Source organism: Myotis davidii, unplaced genomic scaffold (genome assembly GCF_000327345.1).
Source record: "Myotis davidii unplaced genomic scaffold, ASM32734v1 scaffold72, whole genome shotgun sequence".
NCBI classification, from domain to species: Eukaryota; Metazoa; Chordata; class Mammalia; order Chiroptera; family Vespertilionidae; genus Myotis; species Myotis davidii.
The window spans coordinates 2,981,249-3,002,522 of NW_006284618.1; the positions used below are offsets into that span (position 1 = coordinate 2,981,249).

The window sequence follows — 21,274 nt, forward strand, 5'->3', positions numbered from 1 at the left end:
GGGGGCGCTACAGGGCGGCCATGGAAGCCACGGCCAATGGGCTGTGAGCTCAGGCCCCGGCGGTTCCTTGAAGACCAGGCGCCGGGCACTCGCCCGTCGCACGCCTTCCCGGGGTTACACCGCTCTAGATGGCCCCGCCCCACCCATCGTCTCGGCCAATGGGAGCGCGCTCCGAGGGAGTGGGCGGAGCTCCAGGGTGCGGGCTGCACCTGGAGCGCGCCGCACGTGAGTCCGCCCGCCCGGCCTCCCTGCTCACCCCCGTGCGGGTCCGCGCCGCTTTTCGACACAGCGCGAGCCCAGGAAGTCTGTCCGTCCTTGGTGGCAACCTGGAGAGACAAGGTGAGCTCACCCCGGAGGGACGGCAGGTGGGAAAGGGGACCGAGAACAGAACCCGAAGGAGAGGGGCGTGGCGAGCGGTGAGGTGGACCCCGGAGTCCCGGCCGGTGAGGAGGGGAGGATGTGGTTGGCCGTCGAGGCTGCGGGATGCGCGCCGGCAGGGACCGCTGGTGGTAGCAGGTGGGCTGCCGGTTCCGACCTGGACCGGAGCAGCCTGCAGTGGGCGCTGCAGACCTGTTTCCAGCGCGTTTAAGAGAAAGCGAGGAGCATTCAGGCAGTGAGTTGCCACTTGGCTGTGATGCGAGCAGAGGAAGGGGCGGCATCTCCTTTTCTCACCTGGAGCTTTAGCCGGTCCCCCCGGAGCAGTCGAAAAGAGTGGGTTACGCATCAGACTCTCGTATGCAAACGCTTTAGTGTGTGTTCAAGATGCCTTTTGAAGTAATGGCAAGATAATTAACTTTTAGTAAGATAATTAACTTTTAGTTTAGACTGTAGTCTTTCCTTAATTAGCTACTATTAAATTAAAATAAAAAAACAAGAAAAGTAACATCTTTGAACATAGAGAGCTGCCTTCCTTTATACCTTAAAAATTTGAAAGAAATCACAGTTCTTCCTTGAATACCTTTAAAAAATTATTTGATTTACTTAGATTTCACTGACTAAATACCACTTAAAATGCCAAGTGTGGATTGTTTTCAAGTTTATTTTACTAGCTAGCTCAGAGTTGTCATAGGTGTGTCCTACCTATAGATGTAGAGACATGTATGTAGCTAATTATGTATCTCATAGAGTAATTTTAATACCTTAAAAATTCTCTGGTTGCTCAGTGGTTGAGTGTCGACCCATGAACCAGGAGGTCACGGTTCGATTCCTGATCAAGGGCACATGCCCGGGTTACAGGCTCGATCCCCAGTGGGAGTGGTGCAGGAGGCAGCCGATCGATGACTCTCATTAATGATGTTTCTATCGCTCCCTCTCCCTTTCTCTCTGAAATCAATAAAAATATATTAAAAAAACTTTTCTGTGCTCCATCAATTCATCTCTCCTACTCCCATCCCCTGGCCACCAAGGATCTTTTTACTGTCGTCTCCAGCATGTCGTATAGTTGGCTTCTTTCACTTAGTAATATGCATTTAAGGTTTCTCCGTAACTTTTTATGGCTTGATAAGAAAGTTCTTGCCCCGCCGGTGTCGCTCAGTGGTTGAGCATCACCCCATGAACCAGGAGGGCACAGTTCGATTCCCTGTCGGGACACATGCCTGGGTTGGGGGCTCTATCCCCAGTGTGGAGCATGCAGGGAGGCAGCTGATTGGTGATTCTCCCTCATCACTGATGTTTCTGTCTCTCCCTCTCTTCCTCTCTAAAATCAATAAAATATATATTAACACACACGCACACACACACAACGAAGGATGATATTGCATGATGTGGTCAAAGGGACTTTGACTATAATCAGGGTTACAGACTTTTACAGAGGGAGATTGTCCGGGATTATGTGTACGTGCCAGTCTAATTACACGAGCACTTGAAAAGCAGCATTTTCTCCAGCTGTACAGAGAGAGGCAGAGCGTGTGAGGAGCGTGACCTGCTGCTGGTGGAGGGGCCCCAGGGAAAGCACGAGAAGGGACGCGGACGGCCTCTAGGAGCAAAACCCAGCCGTGACTGAGAGCCGGCCAGAAGCGGGGCCTTAGTCCTACAGCGACCGACCGGAACGGGATTCAGCTGAGAGCGTGGATGTGGGCTTGTTCTCAGAGCCTCCAGAAAGCTGCGCAGCCCTGCTGACAGGTACCATGATTTCAGCCTAGGCCGATCGCCAGGTGAGCCATCCTGATCCCATCCCAACCTCCAGAACTGTGAGAACAGATGGGCCTTGTCTGAAGCCATTATGTTGTGGCAATTCTTAGGGCAGCAGAAGAAAACGAATACAGTGTGTGTGTGTGTGTGTGTGTGTGTGTGTGCAATAAACGGACTGTATCCACTCATCCGTCTTGCTGTCTTTGCTGTGTGCACTAGGCACTTAGTTCAATGTTGGCGCGCTGGCTGTGTGTGAGCAGCTGAGGACAAACCGTGCCTGTGTCCAGCAGGAGGGCACCTCGCGGGGCTGGCAGGTCCAAGCGTGCAGAGCCGGCCTCTACTCTCAGCACCACGAATGCTCTCGAGCGTCCGGAGCCGCCTGAGCACTTCACATGCGTATCATCTAATGCTCACAAGACCTACCATCTACTCATTTTCGGATGAGGAAACTGAGGCTTAGAGAGGACCAGTACCTTTCCCGAGGCTTCACCATCACTCAGAATCGAAGCTCAGGACCTGGCCGGCTTTGCTCAGTGGTTAGATCATTGGCTCTCGGACTGAAGGGTCTCAGGTTCGATTCAAGGCCACGTACCTCAGTTGCAGGCTCAATTCCTGGCCCCAGTCAGGGTGTTTGCTGGAAGCAACCAATTGATGTGTCTCACTCCCATCGATGTTTCTCTCTGTCTCTCCCCTTCCATTCAAAAAAATAAAATAAAAATAAAAATTGAAGCTAGGGTGTAACCTCAAAGCTGTGGCCCAAAACAAGGGGAGGTGACACCCCAAGCCCCCCTTCATGGCGTGCGTAAGCCACGGGGAGGACCCCAGCACTTGCTCTGCCCAAACTATAACTGCCTTGCCAGCAATACACCCCCGTGCCGTGGCCCATGAACTGAACCGGCTGCACCCCTCCCAAGATCGTCTTCATAGGGGTGATGGGAGAATGGCTGGGGGAAGCATCAAACCGCTGTGGCTGCTGCAGTTGATGCCGTGACTCAGAGTGAGCCCCGAGCCATGCCGGAGAAATCTCTCCCGGGAAAGCAGGCACTTAGAGTTCATTATATCGACCCCGCACCCAGCGCCGTGGAGAGTGTCAGAGGCTCAATAACCATGAACGTTTTGTGGGGCTGAGAGGAGGAAGCAGGTTGTCCGACACTGAGTGGGACAAGGGAGGGGCTCTCCGTGGGCTGACTGGGCTCCTGGGCCGGCCTGATTGCCCAGCTTGGTGAGTCGGTGTGTAAACCACAGGGCGTGGCAGTGTCCCTCTGGGAATGTGGGCATCACAGGACTTTGGAGATTCTCACAGATTGCATTGTCATTTGTATTTTCATCACATAACTTTGAGCACATTCAATAGTACAGCTTTCTGTATGGAGAGACTACTTTGCAATGTTAAAGCCTCCTCATGCACTAAGAGGCCACACCGCACTTACCCCTGTCCCCAGATTTCTGGGTCCAGGACGTCGCCCCCATCTGCTCTTCTTGGTGCTGTTTCCAGTGCCTATCACTAGGGCCTTGTGGCAGTTTCTTCCCTGCCTTCTCCTTCAGGACCCTCCCCTCTCCCTCCTGTATCCACTCTCCCACTAGGAGCTTGTGTGTCCTGAGCCTTTCATTCAGTGCTGGGCTCAGCTCAGTGCAGGCTGCTGGGTGTGGAGGGGCAGGAGGAGCCTGTGTGATGAGCTGTGAGCCCTTGGCCCAGAGGGCCAGACCTGCAGGAACTCCCCCTCTCCCCCCCTCAGGCTTCCCCCCTCCTCAGGCTCCCTCTCCACCGGCCCGCCTTCCTGTACCGAAGTACTGGGGCTTCTCTGCCCTCTGCTTGTTTGCAGCGACAGCGAGGTTGTGGGCCTGCAGACAGCCAGACCCGGGCTCTGAGTCATGCACAGCTGGGGACTGGAGGAAATGAGGAAATGTGCCCGTACCGCTGGGAAAATCTTTTCTCTCTAAATGCAGCAGCATCCGTCCGCACCTGTGCATTTCTCTGTATTTTGGAACACTGTCAGTGATGTGATGTTTCCTATTTTTAAATCAGATTCTAAAAGTGAGAAAAACACTTGCTCATTCTAAGTGGTTTTTTTTAAAGAAATAATTCACGGACGGAGATAACTTCATTTCAAGAATAAAAATACTAGCTTCACAATCCTCACCATTTGGTCTGTTCTCTGAATTATAAACGTGAGGCAGATCTAAAGCACTTTGAGTGCCCACGTCGGCGAAAGGATCAGAATCCAAGGCCTGCAGTTCAGACTGTCGTGTCATTTCCCTTTATTGGGAGCCCATTTGAATTTAAATTATGCGCAGTGAGTGTCAGATCTTCCTCCATTGGTCTCCGTAGCTAAGGAATTCTGTATATTTAAAAAAGGTCTTTGTACTTCAAAGGCTCCTGGACAACATGAGTCTCTTCATCTGGGAGAGGTGTCGGGGAGATTGATCAGATGACTTTGAGGCGCCCCAGGAGGAGGGCCCCCCCCCAACCCCCTAGCTGGGGAAGCTGCACTTTGGTCTTGTCCTCAGCTCAGCTCTGCCTTCTCTTGGGAAACCTTTCTGGTGAGGCTCGGTAGGAGGCACGCCTGCTTTCTGCCTGGGGTGGCAGGGGCAGAACACCCACTAGGTGGCAGTGCATTTCCGGGACCTGCCGCTGGGTCTCAGAGCGATGAACTCCACACTTGGGGGTTCCAGAATCAACTGAAAGCACACAGTGCAAGAATGCGCCTTCTGCCCTAACCAGTTTGGCTCAGTGGATAGAGCGTCGGCCTGCAGACTGAAGGGTCCCAGGTTCGATTCTGGTCAAGGCCATGTACCTGGGTTGCGGGCACATCCCCAGTGGGGGGTGTGCAGAAGGCAGCTGATGGATGTTTCTAACTCTCTATCCTTCTCTCTTCCTCTCTGCAAAAAATCAATAAAATATATTAAAAAAAGAGAATGGGCCTTCCCTGCCTGACCCGAGATCTGACCAGACCTGTTTCCTGTCTGAGCTCTAAAATGTGTCCCAGCATGTGGTCCTGAACTTGGGGTGTAGACACTGTTGCAGAGGCTCCTGGGGATGACTCTAAAATGGGGGTGCAACTGGATGAATGTGTGCCCCAGCCAGGTGACCTCCATTTCGGGAGCCAGTCCCAAGGTTCCAAACCCTGCTCTGCTCCTCCGGCCTGTCCGAGTTTGTGTCTTCATCCTCGGTGGTAGGACCTCTGTGCAGCTCTGCCGGCCGCCAGGGGTTATGCGTGGGGAGAGATGACCCAAACTCTGGAAACAGTCACGTGTCTAAATGTGAGCTCTTTTCATTACAGAGACCCCAGAGCAGGAGTCATGTTGCAGCCCCAGCCCTCACTGTCACAGTGGACATAGCGATGGGGACCTGGCAGATAGGCTGTCACTGTGGGCCTGCTGGCCCCGCTGGCTGTGGTCCAGGCTGGGCCTGGCAACTTCCCTCAGTAGCCTGCTGCCCTCTGCTGGCCAAGCCTGGGGAAGCAGGAGGGTGCTGGGGGGACTGGCCAGGGGAGGTTGTCACCTCTGTGAGGGGTGTGAAATCTTATAGGTGGACACACATAGGGATGGCCGTACCTCTCCATGTGCCCTGGGTCAGCAGCTGGGGTCCAACCACCAGGCCTGAGCTCTGGGCCATGAGCCGCTCAGCTCCTGCCTTCTCTGCTGGTGGAGGGGCTCCATCCCCGAGTGTCCTGGCCCCTGGCCCCTGTGTCCTGGCACTCCCTGTAGACTGGCCTCAGGGCTGGGGCTCACCCGCACCCCCTCAGCTTGTATAACTTTTCAATGATGTTTCCTAAATAGACCCTGCCATGGTACCAGGGTGGAAGCTCCCTTAGGTCCAGGGGAGAGTGTCTCTGTGCCTGGGGGTGCCAGTCCTGAGACTGGAGGATTGGGGTGGGTCGTGCCTTCTGCCTGGAAGGGGCCACTGCAGCAGCCCAGTGGGAGAAAAAGCCTCGGGTCTGTCATTGGCCTGGGTTTGTCCCCAAAGAAATTGTGCAGAATAGGCAGGCGCAGTGGGAACTGAGGTACTGGGGGCTGTTTCCCTAAGACCTAACCAGAAGGGTGCAGTGTGACCTCCTCGGCTCCACTACTTTTCCTCCTGGGGGAGACAAGCGGGGTCTAAACATACTCTTGGGGGCCCATGTAGGTGGCTACTGACCCCATTTCACCCTTTAAACGCAGAGTGGAGTGACACCCCTCACTCGGGTGATGGGCAGGTGGGATGAGGGTTTCTCAAGCAGAAAGCTGGGTGCTCCCCAGAGGCTGTCTGCACGCCGTCAGGTTCCCACCGTTGGGGCACTCCTGCAGAGTGGGGTGCATGCCGGGTGAGGGTGTGAGCCGTTCAGGTAAATACAATTAGTAGGCGGATGAGGAACACATCTTATCAAATGGGAGCTTACAGGGTGAGTACAACAGCGCTAATGAGACAGACTTGCCATGGGGTGGCGCTCTTGACCTCATGGTATTTTTTTAAGCTTTAAAATGTTATTGAAATTCAGGTTTAGAATTTAACAATTTAATACAACATTATTTGAATATTTTCTAACCAGTATTCTCACCTGCTTTACATGATTTCTGGGCACAACTTTAAAGAATTGATACTTTCAGCTAACTTTTCATAATATGCCAATTATACAGTCATTAAAATCTCAGATACTTCCCTAAAATTATTCTTATCTCAGTGACAGAATTTTTAAAAATAAGCTCAAATATTGAAAATTTAAGACATTGATATTTCAGCCACTGTAATGTAGAAAGGAAGAAAATGTACAATCTTAACCATTTAAAATTGTTAACATTTATTGTAGTAATGCAACATGAATTTTTAATATAATCATATGAATTTTTCATTAAAATGTCCAACCATTTCCTACTGAAGCATGTCCATATTTATAAAAATCTTCTCTTTTAAAGTAACCTATACTGAATTAATCCAAAAGTAATCGTGGCACTTTAGATAAGATGTTTAGCCTACGGCAGATTTTCAGTACCTAAGTGCCTGATCACTAGCAGGTTGCTGGAAAAAATATAAAGTCTGGATTTCTTTAGGGAGCAAGTCGTTTGGGATCTCGGGGCACATTGAGGTCTGACGAATACTGTGCAAGCCCCAAACAGCACAGTCACTCATTCCGACCCGATGCTCTGCCGGCACAGAAGGCTCCGGTGGGGAAGGAATCAATGTCAGCCTTCGTTCTTCCCGAACCGCCGTCAGGATGTGAGGCTCTCCGTTAGCAGCTGAGGACCATGTGTGCTTTGAGCTGCTGACAGTGTTTTTTTCTCCTTTCATGAACATGTCGTAAGAGTTGGACTGTTAGTATTTCTTGGGTAGTCCTAGCCGGTTTGGCTCAGTGGATAGAATGTTGTCCTGCGGGTCGAAGGGCCCTGGGTTGGATTCTGGTCAAGGGCACGTACCTTGGTTGCAGGCTCTATTCTGGTTTTGGTCCGGGTGAGTACAGGAGTGCAGGAGGCAACCAGTTGATGTATTCCTCTCACATCGATGTTTCTCTCTCTCTCTCTGTTTCTCCCCCTCCCTTCCACTTTCTCTAAAAATCAGTGGAAAAATATCCTCAGTTGAGGATTAGAAAAGAAAACAAAACAAAACAAAAATTTCTTGGGTATGGAAGAGTTTACAGCCCATGGGTATTTATCAAGAATATAAAAACTGTATTATGCTTTTCCTTTGGCATACTCTTTGTCTCCCTTTCTTTTCTTTTAAATATATTTTTATTGATTTCAGGGAGAAAGGGAGAGGGAGAGAGAGATAGAAACATCAATGATGAGAGAGAATCATTGAATGGCTGCCTCCTGCACGCCCCTTACTGAGGATCAAGCCTGCAACTTGACCAGGAATCGAACCCTGACCTCCTACTCCATAGGTCAGTGCTCAACCACTGAGCCATGCTGGCTGGGCCTCGTCTCCCTTTCAATCCCAGCTTCCCTAAGTATAGCCAATGCCTCACAATACTCTGGCCTTAAAGTTGGCCCCCAAAATATGAATGGCTCACATGGGAACTGTTTACTCACCGTCTGAATTTCATTTGGAAACCTTTCTTGAAGTCCTTTGAATATTTCTATGAAGGTGTCAGCAGTTTCTTCCATAACTTTGTGGTAATGATAATTCAAAGCCATTTTAATGTCCAAACCGACAAGTTCAGATGTGTGTGGTATTAGTCTTCAGCTCGGACCTCATTTTAAAGGGTTGTGAGCCAGTTGTCCAACGCAACCTTAATTTTTGTTGCATGTTTGCTCATTTGTCTGCAAACTAACAAGAGGGCATCTAGAATGAGATAGTGTTGTTGAAGTATATAGGACTTTCGGGTTAAATCTTACAAAATGATCTCTTCCCCTTCTTATTCTCCTGTCCATCACTTCTGGTGTCTGCCAGCTGTCACTGCTTCAGAGATGATGAAACAGAGGCACTTGGCTGTCCTCCTTTGCTGGGGAAAAAGCCCAAAGATCAGGCCCATCTCTCATAAGCCTCCCGGGACTGGGTCATCCTGCTGGGATGGCCCCTGGGGAACCAGGGTCTGACGAATACTGTGCAATCCCCAAACAGCACAGTCACTCATTCCGACCGAGTGCTCCGCCGGCACAGGAGGCTCCGGTGCGGAAGGAACCAGTGTCAGCCTTCGTTCTTCCCGAACTGCTGCCAGGATGTCCCCTGGGGAACCAAGTGCCCTCTCGGAAGGAGACCCTGTGGGAACATCCTGGCTCTCATTTTCACGGTGGCTCGCTTTCCTCTGCAGATCTGGGAGGAAGGTGCCAGGAAACTCGTTCTGAGTCTTCAAAAGGTTTGTGATGAGACGTTTAGAGCTGTTCGTCCATATTCGTGTCACAATCAGGGCCCGTAAATTGGGGAAGAGAAGGGGCTGACTCCTCGCAGGCCTCTCGGTCTTGCAGCTGCCAGAGCAGTGCTGGGTGCGTCACAGCAGCGTGGCATGCTCCCAGGGAGCCAGAGCCATCAGCCACCATTTCCTGGGACAGATTGCATTTGAGTTCACATTTAATTTAATTTTCAGCTCTCCAAGGGGAATGAAGCCATTTCCTAGCACCGAGGAGAGAGACACTGAAGAAAGTAGACAGGTGTGGCCGAGACGAGGGGCTCCCTTTTAGGAAGGCGGGTACTTGGGGAGTTAAGGTTGTCCGTTGCAGCTCTCACCTGGCGGAGGAGGTCAGAGCCTCTGAGATCTCCCCGCCCCAGTGCTGGGCCTGGGCACCTCATTCTTGCTCTTTCCAGGCCTCCCTGGGTGAGGAGGTGGCCACAGTGCAAGGCAGGGGAAGCCAGGGTGCAAGGCGGGGGGATGGCCAGGGTGCAAGGCAGGGGGATGCCAGGGTGCAAGGCGGGGGATGCCAGGGTGCAAGGCGGGGGGAAGCCAGGGTGCAAGGTGGGGGGATGGCCAGGGCACAGAGGGAACTAGCTGACCGCTCTCAGAAGGAGCTGCAGTCCCCAGGGCCTCTTCTCAGCCAGGACCCAGGGACCAGGCACGGAGGGTGTCTGTGGTACACCCAAGAGCAGAGCCCAACCTTTCCAAGACTAGCTTCCAGGGTGTTCTGTCACCGCATCAGGCCACCTTCCCGCCAGCCTGGCACCCTTGTTTGCTCAGGATAAAGCTCACCCAACTGGCCTCTCTGGATACCAGCCACTCCTGTTTGTCCTTGTGTGCCAGCTGGTTGGCTTCCTAACTGCCCCTGAGCTGTGTGAGGGGCCAGGGGGCCTATTCACTCCTTCTGGTTAATAAGAGCAAATGGCACACTTCCGGGAAGAGCCCTGTGACTGGCCCTCCAAGTCACACACATGGAGCCCCGGGTGGGGCAAGGGGACCACCAAGGCTGACCCAGCTGCCTTCCGGGACCCCAGGGCAGCAGGGCCCCCTGCATGAAGGCCGGCTCCTCTTGGGAGGTCAGGGGTCAGATTCTAGATCCCCTTCCTCATGGGGTTCAGCATTTGGGAGCTTCTCTAATGGATTAGGGGGTTCCCCTTCAGATGCCTGGGCAGGAAGGTCTGAGGCCCTCCGAGGGTGCTGGGAAGAGGCTGGCCCTTGCAATGTGGTGACAAAGGGCCTTCAGGGCGACGGTCAGTGTAGGTAGGAAAGCCAAGGGTGGGCACCCGGATCCTGCAGGGCCAGGCTTTTGGCACTCGTGGGCCATGAGGACAGCAGGGGGCAGTAGCGCAGGCTCTTAGGTTCCCAGGGCTCAATTTGAGGGCTGGTCAGATGCTGTGAGGAGATACTGGGCTTCCTAGGAAGACTTAACTTGTGTAACGAAGAGCGAGGTGACTGTCATTTTATCGCAAGATAATGCATGTAGTCTGCGCTGTCCTCCAGACTTGGAGCAGCTTGAGGGCTAGGGTGGGTCTCTGCTCACCACTTCCACCCTGGGAGCCTGGAGCCCCGAAGTCTCTCCGGTGCTTGGCGCACAGTAGGTCAGAAGACGTTTGCAGGACTTGAGCGGGCCCTGCGTAGACCCAGGGACAGTGACTCAGCTGTGAACTGGGGTGACATTTGGCTCGGTGACCCGCCAGCCCACCAGATTTCCTCTTGGTCAGACTTGGCCAGTGAGGAGTTTTAAAATCCGCCGCTGGCAGAGTGCATGTCCTGTTATAAACACCCGGGGCCTGAGAGCTTCATCATCTCACCAGCCTTCCTGTGATGAAGACTAAGGAACAGGAAGGGGTAACTCATTAAATTTACTACCTATGTCTAACATCTCTCCATTATCTGATGTTCTAAACACACAGATTTCAAACAGGTTTTAGAAATTTCTATCACTGGATCTGAGGATTTATTTCTCTTTAATTTGGAGCTCATTTTGTGCTCAACATTTTATCACTTGTCATTTTAGCTCAGTATATCAAAATCAAGGAGAAAATAATTGAGCTGGAAACACCAAACTCCATAAATAATATAAATGACAATAAACGAGTAATCTGGGTGCATTTTGCCGAATTTCAAAGACTCCAGTGCTGGCTGGGAAAGGTGTCTGGTCACTGCCGCTCGTGGGCTTAGAGGACACGTAACCTTGGGCAGGAGGCAGTGGGGCTGGGGTGGACTCTTGGGGACCTGGCCAGCAGCACCTGTGACAGCTGCAATGTTTGCTCCAAACACGGGAAAGCGAGGGAGTGAAGCTCTGGTGTTGAAGTTGTCTCTCCCCAGCTTTAATTGTGCAAGTCAGTGGGAGGGAAGCCATGTCCTTGGCCGCCTGCACCCGTGTGGCAGCGCTCAGCCTCCTCTGCTTCTCAGGCTGGACTGGGTCCCTCCATTCCGGGTGTCCCAGAGCACCTCTGCCCGGAGCACGCTAATTCCCTGGTGACCCCTTTACGAAGTGTTTTCTATATTAAAACGAATGAGTGTGTTATTGGTCAAGTGGAATATTGGCAATTTAAAGAATAGTAATCTTTTCCGCATGTGGCACCCCAGATTCCTGGCATGACCAGATGACTTGCCTCTGAATTTGGAGAAAGTCCCAGCAGCCCTGGGCTAGGTGTTATTCTGCCCGGTGTGGTCATCAGAACCCGTCCCTTCTCCCTGGGCGATCTTGGGTGAGTGGCTCTCTAGCTGTTGTGATCTTCACGGGATGGTGGACCCTGGACCCCCACCTGGGCCAGACTCAGCACCCCCTCCCGCCTTCCCCCCGGCTGGAGAGGCCCCAGTTTTAGCTCCTCGGGTGATTATTCGAGAGGTGAGCGGGTTGAAGTTTTGTCTGGGAATTGAAGTGGATTTTAGTCACGGGACTCACTTTCACCTTTTAAGGCTGATCTCCATGTCATGTCTGAGGGCATTTTGTTTCACTTTTTGTTGCTGTTGTGGTAAAATACACACAACATACAAATTACCGTTTTAACCATTTCCAAATGTGCAGACCAGTGGCATTGAGTGCATTCGTGATGTTGAGTAACCATCATCACCGTCCATCTCCAGAACGCTTTCATCTGCCCAAAGCGAAACTCTGTCCCCATTAGCCACCAACTCTCCATTCCCCCTGCCCAGCCCTGGCACCGCCATCCTACCTTCTGCCTCTGTGGACTTGACTCCTCCAGGACCTCCTGTAAGTGGAGTCACGTGGTACTTGTCCTTCTGTGCCTGCGTCTTTCACCGAGCACAGTGTCCTCCAGGTCCATCGAGCTGTAGCAGAATTTCCGTCCATGTTCACCTGTGTGTCAGGATTTCCTTCCTCTAAAGCAGCGGCTCCCGACCTGTGGGTCGCCAACCTGTGGGTCATGACCCCTTTGGGTGTCAGACAACCCTTTCACAGGGATCGCCTAAGACCATCGGAAAACACATATATAATTACACATTGTTTTTGTGATGAATCACTATGCTTTAATTATGTTCAATTTGTAACAATGAAAATACATCTTGCATATCAGATATTTACATGACGATTCATACCTGTAGCAAAATTACAGTGATGAAGTAGCAACAAAAGTAATTTTATGGTTGGGGGTCACCACCACATGAGGAACTGTATTAAAGGGTCACGGCATTAGGGAGGTTGAGAACCACGGCTCTAAAGGCTCCCGATAATGTTCGGTTGTACGATAAGCCACATTGTGCTTATCTCTTCATTCACTTTGGACAGTTGAGTTCTTTCTACCTTTTGGGTGTGTGAATAATGCTGGTGTGCACGTGGGTGTGTAATGCTGTTCCGGCATCTGCTTCCGGATAAAGACCCTGAAGTGGGAGTGCGGGGTCATGTGGCAGTTCTAGTTTTGATTTTTGGAGGAACCTCCATACTGTTTTCCACAGGGGTCGCGTCACATTCCCGCCCACAGTGTGCAAAGGTTCCAGTTTCTCCACATCCCGGCCAACACTAGCTGTTTTCTGATTTCCTCTTTTGATAATAGCCATTGCTATGGGTGTGAGCTGCATTGCATTGTGGGTTTAATTTGCGTTTCCTTAACAGTAAGGGATATTGAACGTCTTTTCATGTGCTTATTGGCCATTTGTCTGTCTTTTTTGGAGAAATGTCTATTTGAGCCTTTTGCTCATTTTCAAATTGGTTTGTGTATTTTTTGTTGTTGACCCACCTTGAACTTCAAGTCCACTTTAAAACCTACACTGTAGCCCTGGCCAGTACCACTAAGTGGTTAGAGTGTTGACCCACAGACTGATGGGTCTTGGGTTCGATTCCTAGTCAAGGGCGCGTACCTTGGGTTGCAGGTTTGATCCCCTGTGCTGGTCGGGGCATGTGCAGGAGCCAACCAAGCAAAGTGTCTCTCTCACATCAGTGTTTCTCTCTCTCCCCGCCTCCCACTGTAAGAAACCAGAGCCAGTACTTCTCATTTAAATCAGTAGCTAGGAGGAGTGACATTGGTGGGGGCTGTGTGAGAACAGACACTGCTCTGGAAGGCTTGTGGGATGCTCACCCACAGGCTAACGAGGCGGCCCCGCCCCCTTCAGAAGAAGGAACCAGGGCAGGGCTTCCTCTCTGCTGTCAAAGATAATAACTCGGTGTTCTGCCCCAAACTTCAGGATAAGAACGTGGCTGAGAGATGGGGCGTCATTAGTGTCCTTTTACTGCAGGGAAGATCTTATCCCAACCTAATTATTTGTAAAAGTGTATTTTTACTCCCTGAAAATTGCAAGCTTTTAATAATTGGCGTGAGAGGCACAGTCGGTGCACACGGATGGGTGATTCAGTGATGTCTGCCTAATCAGCCGGCACCAGCCGCAGACCCACACCCCCAAAGTGGGGGTGCCTCGGGCTGGCGGTGTAATGAAAAAGGGAAACACTGAAGTGAGTGATCCTGGGTCATTATTTAATCAGGGGAGAGACCGGGGAGCTGATAGCAGCCCCAGGAATAGGATTTAATGAGAGAAGAGGCAAGAATTAATGCAAAGGTCAGCAAAATGATGTGGAGTCGCTTGGAATTTTTAATCAGCTCTGGTGTCCCGATCTGCTCTGCTCAGAAGCACTTTGCAATTATGGAATATGGGTAGTTAACTTGATAAGGAATAATAATAACCCGATGTTTACTTAGTTCTTGCAATTTACAGAGCCCTCTCCCACATTCTCCTTTTAATCCTTCCTGATGCCCCGGGTGGAAGCCATAGGCCAGCCTGACCCTGTGAGGCCTGCCCAGGACCTGGAGCCAGAGAGCTGGGGTCAGGCTTCAGCCCCTTGTTATCACAACCCCCCCCCTCAGTGGCCTTCGCCAGTCCCTGGCCTCGCCCAGACCCAGCGTTATGTGCAGGCGACGAAGTTTAGCTTAGCAAAGTCATGCTTTTGCTCAAGGACATCCACAGTGAGAAGCAGGACTATGGCCTCTTCTCCGGCTTCCCTGGCACCTGCATCCCTTGGTGACTTATGAGTGACATTAGATTGAAGAGTTTCCACGTCCCTTTGAGGTATCGGCAGGATTCAGAAATGCCTGGGGCTGGCTGTGGGCCTGCTCGGCGAATGGGGTCAGTCCGCTTGGGGTCCGGGGACAGCACGGCAGTCCCTATTCAGGACCTAGATGACCACCCCGCAGCCAGGCCTTGCGGTCTATCCAGAGCACCCAGCCCTAACTCTAGTCCGAGGCCCAGCGTTTACGTCACTCCAACCAGGGAGCGTCTGTGCACACAAGCTTTTCATGAAGTCTTCGTGTGGACAAAGCGTTCAAATCAGTGAGCTGAACCCCTAGATGTGCCATTGCTGGGGTATTTGGTAAGACGTAGTTTAGCTTTATAAGAAACCAACAAACTGCCTTTGAAAGTGTCTGCAGTACTTTGCATTTCCATTAGCAATAAATGTGAGTTCCTGTTGCTCCACAAGCTCCCCAGCATTTGGTGTTGTCTGTTTTTTAGATTTTAGCCACTAAAATAGGTACACAGTGGTCTCTCATTTTTGTTTTAATTTGTAATTCCCTGATTACAAGTGAGGTTAGCATCTTTTCATGTGTAGTCTTATTTGGTGAGGTGTCTTTTCAGATCTTATAACTGTTTTTACTTTAAAAAAACTTAATTTCAGAGAGGAAGGGAGAGGGAGAGAGAGAGAGAGAGATAGAGACATCAATAATGAGAGAGAATCATTGATCGGCTGCCTCCTGCACGCCCCACACTGGGGATCGAGCGCGCAACCGGGGCATATGCTCTGACTGGGAATTGAACCGTGACCTTCTGGTTCATAGGTCAACACTCAACCACTGAGCCATGTTGGCCGGGCTATACCCATTTTTAAATTTTTTTTTTGATAACATATTGTTGCATTTTAAGTGATTTTAGATACAAATCCTTTATGTTTTGCAAATATTTTTCCCCAGTCTGTGGCTTTTTTCATTTTCTTAACATCTTTCACAGACTAGAAAATTTGAAATTTTATAAGGTCCAAGTTGTCAATTTTTTTCTTTTATGAATCATGCTCTTAGCATTGTATCTGAAAACTCATTACCAAACCCAAGTTCGTGTAGATTTTCTATGTTTTTTTCTCTAGAATTTTTATAGTTATGCATATTATATTTAGCTCTATGAATCATTTAGAGTTAATTTTAATTTACTGAGCTATAATTACATGTTTTATTATTCATTCTTTTAAAGTGGACAGTTCAGTGGTTTTTAGTATATTCACAAGTTTGTGCAACTGTCACACCTGTCCAATTAGAGAACATTTCTATCACCCCAAAAAGAAACGTTGTGCCTGTCAGAAGTCATTTATTTTGAGCGTGTGTGTGTTAAGAGAATAAGATCTGTGTATAGGCTTTTTTTTTCTTTGCATTCAATTGTTCCATTTGTTGAAAAGACTATCCTGTCTCCTTTGAATTGCCTTTGCTCCTTTGCTAAAAGTCAGGCGACTCTATGGATGTGGGTCCATATCCAGGCTTTCTATCCTGTTCCGTTGATCTACATGTCTGTTCTTTGGCCAGAGCCATGCTGTCTTTATTACTATAGCTTTATAGCAGCTCCTGAAATTGGGTGGAGTGAGTCCTTCACATTTGCCCTTCAGAATTACTTTCTCTAGGTCTTTCGTCTTTCCATATAAATTTTAGAATCAGATTTACAAAAAGGCTTTGGAGTTGTATTGAACCTATAGGTCAAATTGGGTATAACTGACACCAAGCGATAGTAAGGGTTATAATCCTTGAGCACAAATATCTCCCCATTTATGTAGATCTTTGTTTTCTTTCACTAGGGTTTTGTCATGAAGTTTGCATACAGATCCTGTAATATTTTCTTGCCTGTGTATATACCTACGTACTTTAGTTTTTTGGAGCTATTGTAAATTGTATTGTTTTTCACATTTCAAATTCTAGCTGTTCATTGCTGGTACATGGGAAAGGAATTGACTTCGTCATTCTTTTTGTATGAGAAGGATGTGTACCAGCTCTTGTTGGATGTAATAGTCCATAGACATCCATTAGATGCAGTTGATTGATGGTGCTGTTGAGTCCGCTGTGTCCTTTCTGTTTTCAGCTGCTGGACCTGCCCATTCCTGAGAGCAGGGGCTGAGGTCTCCAACTGAAATATGAGGTTTCCTTATTTCTCTTTTCAGTACTACTGGTGTTTGCCTCATGGGTGATGATGCTCTGTTAGGTGCACATGAGTGTAGGATGGTTATGTCTTTGGACAATTGAGCTCTTATCCTATATAATAAAAGTCTAATATACTAAGTGTCCAACCGTCCATTCGACCATTTGACCAGTCGCTATGATGTGCGCTATCAGGGGGCAGACACTCTGACTGGTAGGTTAGTTTGCTGCTGGGGTCTGGCTGATCAGGACTGGGCGAGACGGGACAGACATGCCCTGGAGCCCTCCCGCGGTCCTTCCCCAGCCCCAAATGTGCACCGGTGGGGTCCCCCGGCCTGGCTCTGTCCTCTCGCAATCCAGGACCTCTCGGGGGATGACGGAGAGCCAGTTTCGGCCCGATTCCAGCAGGCCAGGCCGAGGGACCCCACCGGTGTACGAATCTGTGCACCGGGCCTCTAGTCATTATATAATGCCCCTCTTCATCCCTGATAATTTTTCTTGTTCTGAAACCTAAAATCAATATAGCCAGTCTAGATTTCTTTTGATTAGTACTTCCTGGCATGTCTTTCTCCATCCCTTTACTTTTAACCTATCCTACCCTTTATATTTAAGGTGGGTTTATTGTACTCAACTCATAGTCAGGTCTTGTCTTTTTAAAAATTAATTCTGATAGTCTCTGCTTTTCGTTGGTGTATTTAGACCATTTATATTTAAGTGATTCTTGATATTGTTGAAATAATGCCTGCATATTTGTAGTTGCTTTCTTTCTTTCTTTTTTTTTTTTGCTCTTTGTTTCTTTTATCTCCCTTCTTTGGTTATAATTGAGCAATTTATATGATTTTGTTTTATCTCCTCTCATAGCACATCAGTCATTCTTTTAAAAACATTTATTTTTAGTGGCTGCCCCAGAGTTTACAATATACATTTTAAGCGAACCTAAGTTCACCTTCAAATAACACTCTAGCACCTCACATGGGTGCTGGGACTTAGACTGGCCCCAGCTCCTTCCTCCCTTGCTGTGATGCTGCTTTCACTGTCCTTGTGCGATAATCACCCCCTACACTGGTGCTGTTATTGAGCAAACAGCCCCCCTTGTCCTCTTCACCGTATTTAAGTATACAGCTCAGTTATAAGTATATTCATGCAGTTCATCTTTTGACACTGAAACTTTATACCCACTAAACTCTTATAGCAGTGACTTTTAGATCAGTTAAGAGAAGTAGATTTTATTTTATCTTCATTTATTCCTTCTCTGACAGTCTGCCTCTGACCTCCCTGCGGTTGGAAGCAAAGTCCATGTCGTTCTGGCTCTGGGCCTGAGGCTCCCGGTCTCGGAGTGTTAGAAATGAAGTGAAATGAAATGAGCTAAGGGAAAAGACCAGTATGTCACAGATCATCCAAGAGAGAGCTGTCAGGGCCACATGTGCAGAAATTGGCTTCATCCTTTGGTTCAGCTGAAGAAAAAAAAAATCCCCTTTTATTGGGAGAGTGCCAGGTTCCTGGGATGGAATCTTCCTGTCAGGACTGCTCTCACCTTCCATGGCTGATGGGGCCACGTGGGGAGAGGGGCAGGGCGGCCACGCTGACATGGTCCTGGCTGAGGCCAGGTTTGCCGGCTGAACTACCGAGAGCAGGTGACAGAGCCCCATCCCAGCAGTGACAGCTCCTTGTCAACTGCTCGGCGCCAGAATTTCTCCTCTTATTGGCATGACTGTCTTAGAACTGGGTTCCAGGAACAGCCCCCTTCTTGAGCCTGGACCCTCCCAGCGAACACCTAGTGGACCAGGACATTTGACCTTCAGTCATCAGACTGTCCCCTAAAGTGGGTGAAGGCTGAGGACGTCAATATTTGCTGCCTCGTGTTCTAGGTGTGACAGCCAATCATATTCACAGCCAAGGGTGTGTCCAAAGGGCTGCTGGGCTCCTTTGCCGGGGCCCCTGCCTCTGAATGCTGGTCACCTTGTCTGCTTGAGGACCCGCCTGCAAGGCTCGGTCACCTTGGCGGGCTGGATGTGCAGCCTCCAGGCCGTGGGTGCCCCTGCCTGCAGGGAGGACAGCTGTCCCTTTATCTCCTCGTCTGAGGACGTCTGGCTCTGTCCCTGGGTGTCCGCTGTGTCTTTTTGTCAGAGTGTTGGAACTCTTAAATATAAGGGACTTTCATTTGTTTAAAAAATGTTGCAAAATATACCAGAAACAAGTAGCAGAGGGGAAATTTTTGCTGTTCACAGGACAGTCTAGTTTCCTTTGTAACCTCGTCTTTTGGGGACAGGTATGTCCCCTTCCAAGGATATAGATGGGGTCTTCAGTTTTCTTTTACTATTTTTACACTTTCCATCTTCATTCTGTACGGAGTTTATTTATACACATGGCGTGGCCCGGGATTCTGATTTCCTTCATAGCCAGTTACGCCAGCACCTCATGCCAAAAAACCTGCCCGATCCCACCCAGCTGCCTACGTTCCTGCCATGGTGTGGGTCAGCTGCGGGCGCTCTGGTGGGTCCTTGATGGTCCTGCGTGTTCCTGGGCCAGGCCATGTGGTCAGGATCCCATTGTCACTGTTGGGATTTTACAGATTTGACAAGATGTGATTCCCATCTCGTTATTTAAAAAATGTTCTCAACGGTTTTCAGACATTATTCTGTCATGGGAATTTAAACACCATCTTGCTGATTTCAAGAAAGGGTAATGGACAAGGTCTCTTCAGGACTCTGAGGCAGGTGGCGTCACACTTGCACTTTTGTATGGGAAATTGGTCCATCAGGGTCACAGCACCTTCCTCTGGCAGCTGAGGTCCTGCTCCGTGACGTGCCACCTGCGATGGCCCTTCTTTACCTGGAGGTGAGTCGCCGGCCTCGTCCTCCTTTCGCAGGAGTGTACACACTCAGCATTCCCTCTCGGGTTCTGGACCAAGAGCTTGCTCTTCCGTGGTCCTTCCCTTTGGGAGGCCCCCATCACTCAAGGCCCCTCTGATGACGAATTTCATGTGTTAACGTGGGTGGGCCACGGTGCCCGGATATTTGGTCAGACCTTCTAGATGTTGCTTGAAGGTGTCTCCTGGATGAGGTTAACATTTACATTAGTAGATGTTGAGTGAAGCAGGTGGTGGGCCTCCCCCAGTCAGTTGAAGGCCTCAGGAAAGGACTGACTTCTCCGAGGAAGGGGATTCTGCCAGCAGATGGCCTTCGAACTGGAGCTGCAGCATCGGCCCTTCCCGGCCTCCAGCCTGCCGGTCCGCTCTGCAGATTTGGGACTTGCCTGCCTCCATGAGTGTGGGAGCCAGGCCATTAGGATTTCTCTCTCCCCTCTCTCCCTGTCTATACTATAGTTCGTAATAAATTACGGATACAGGGAACTATCCTCTGGCTCCTACTTTTGGGCGAGGTCAGGGTAGGAGGTGAGCGAGGAGACAGGGTAATGCCAGGGCCCTGCCTTATACTTGCTTCTCTGGGGGGTGGGGGTGGGTGCTGGGATCATGGACCTGCATCATGGCCGTGGGAGTAGGCTCCTGTGGGGCCCAGGCAGGGGAGGGGGCTGTGGGGTGGGTGTGGACTTGCAGACTGGTGGGCGGGGTCCAGCTCCTCCTGCTGCAGGGACAGTAGTGCCATTCCCTCCGTGGGCAGCAGAGGGCAGTGTCCTGACACGGATCTCAGGAGTTCATTCAGACCAGGCAGGAGCTTTGGTTTCAATCTAGCTGCTGGGAATCAAGCCAGTGACAGGCTCTCATTAGGTGTGTGCCCTGAACATCTCTTACCGAAGTCAAAAGCTGATGCAATATGGGAAGAATCGTTTCATATCTGAAATTAACATGGGTTTCTGTTATAACCTAGGGAATGAGGACCCCAGAATTAAAAATAACAGGTTGGAGCTTGGCCGGTGTGACTCAGTGGTGGAGTGTCCACCTGTGAACCAGGAGGGCATGGTTCGATTTTCAGTCAGGGCACAGGCCCAGGTTGCGGACTGGATACCCAGTAGGGGGCGTGCAGGAGGCAGCCAATCAATGATTCTCTCTCATAATTGATGTTTCTATTGTTAATGTGGGTGGGCCACGGTGCCCGGATATTTGGTCAGACCTTCTAGATGTTGCTGTAAAGGTGTCTCCTGGATGAGGAGACATCCTCTCTCCCTCTCCTTTCCTCTCTGAAATCAATAAAAACATTTAAAACAAACAAGCAAACAGGAGAGAGAAGATGGCGGCGATATAGGCAGACGCGTCCCAGGTCGTGTCCCGGAGCAAATTGAGTGAGCAGCTGAAACTAATAGCACCCACCCCGAATTGGTGAAATTGCTCAGCTGGTGAGACAGTTTGCAGCCGGGAAGGGCAGAACTCCCTTGGAAAGAGATGTGACAAAGGATCACAGTAAATCCAGGCTTGGGAAATGAGCTGTGTCAGCCCTCCAGTCAGTGGGCATAGCAACAGGAGGCTGTCAAAACCCCAGGGACAAGGTAAGTTACCCACCCCTTTCAAACCCAATTGTAATTTGCTCTCCCCATCTTGTGGGGAGAGGAAATGTTGTCAGAGGGGATTCACCACAGGGCTTTGGGCATGCACAGCAGTGGCTGGTGGCTTTGTATTAGGTCACCATAATGGCAGTCAACAGGGAAATTGTTGAACCAGCACAAGTTCAAAGAGCACTAAACTCTACGCTTCCTTGAAAGAGAGAGAAGGCTATTTGTGACCTGGGGAACCCAGTGACTAGAGGCAGAGTGCAAATGTTGTGA

The 21,274-nt window shown here is 50.0% G+C and overlaps 1 long non-coding RNA gene across 2 annotated transcripts in view; it reads left to right on the forward strand.

The window, feature by feature from the left end:
• The first annotated feature begins 6 nt into the window (after positions 1-6).
• Positions 7-21,274, forward strand: part of LOC102774440 — a 107,187-nt gene continuing 85,919 nt past the window's right edge. The window contains exon 1 of one of the 2 annotated variants that reach the window (XR_435222.1): positions 7-416. This is a non-coding gene — a long non-coding RNA (uncharacterized LOC102774440). The remainder of the gene's footprint in view (positions 417-21,274) is intronic. The other variant, XR_435223.1, reaches the window with a different exon arrangement.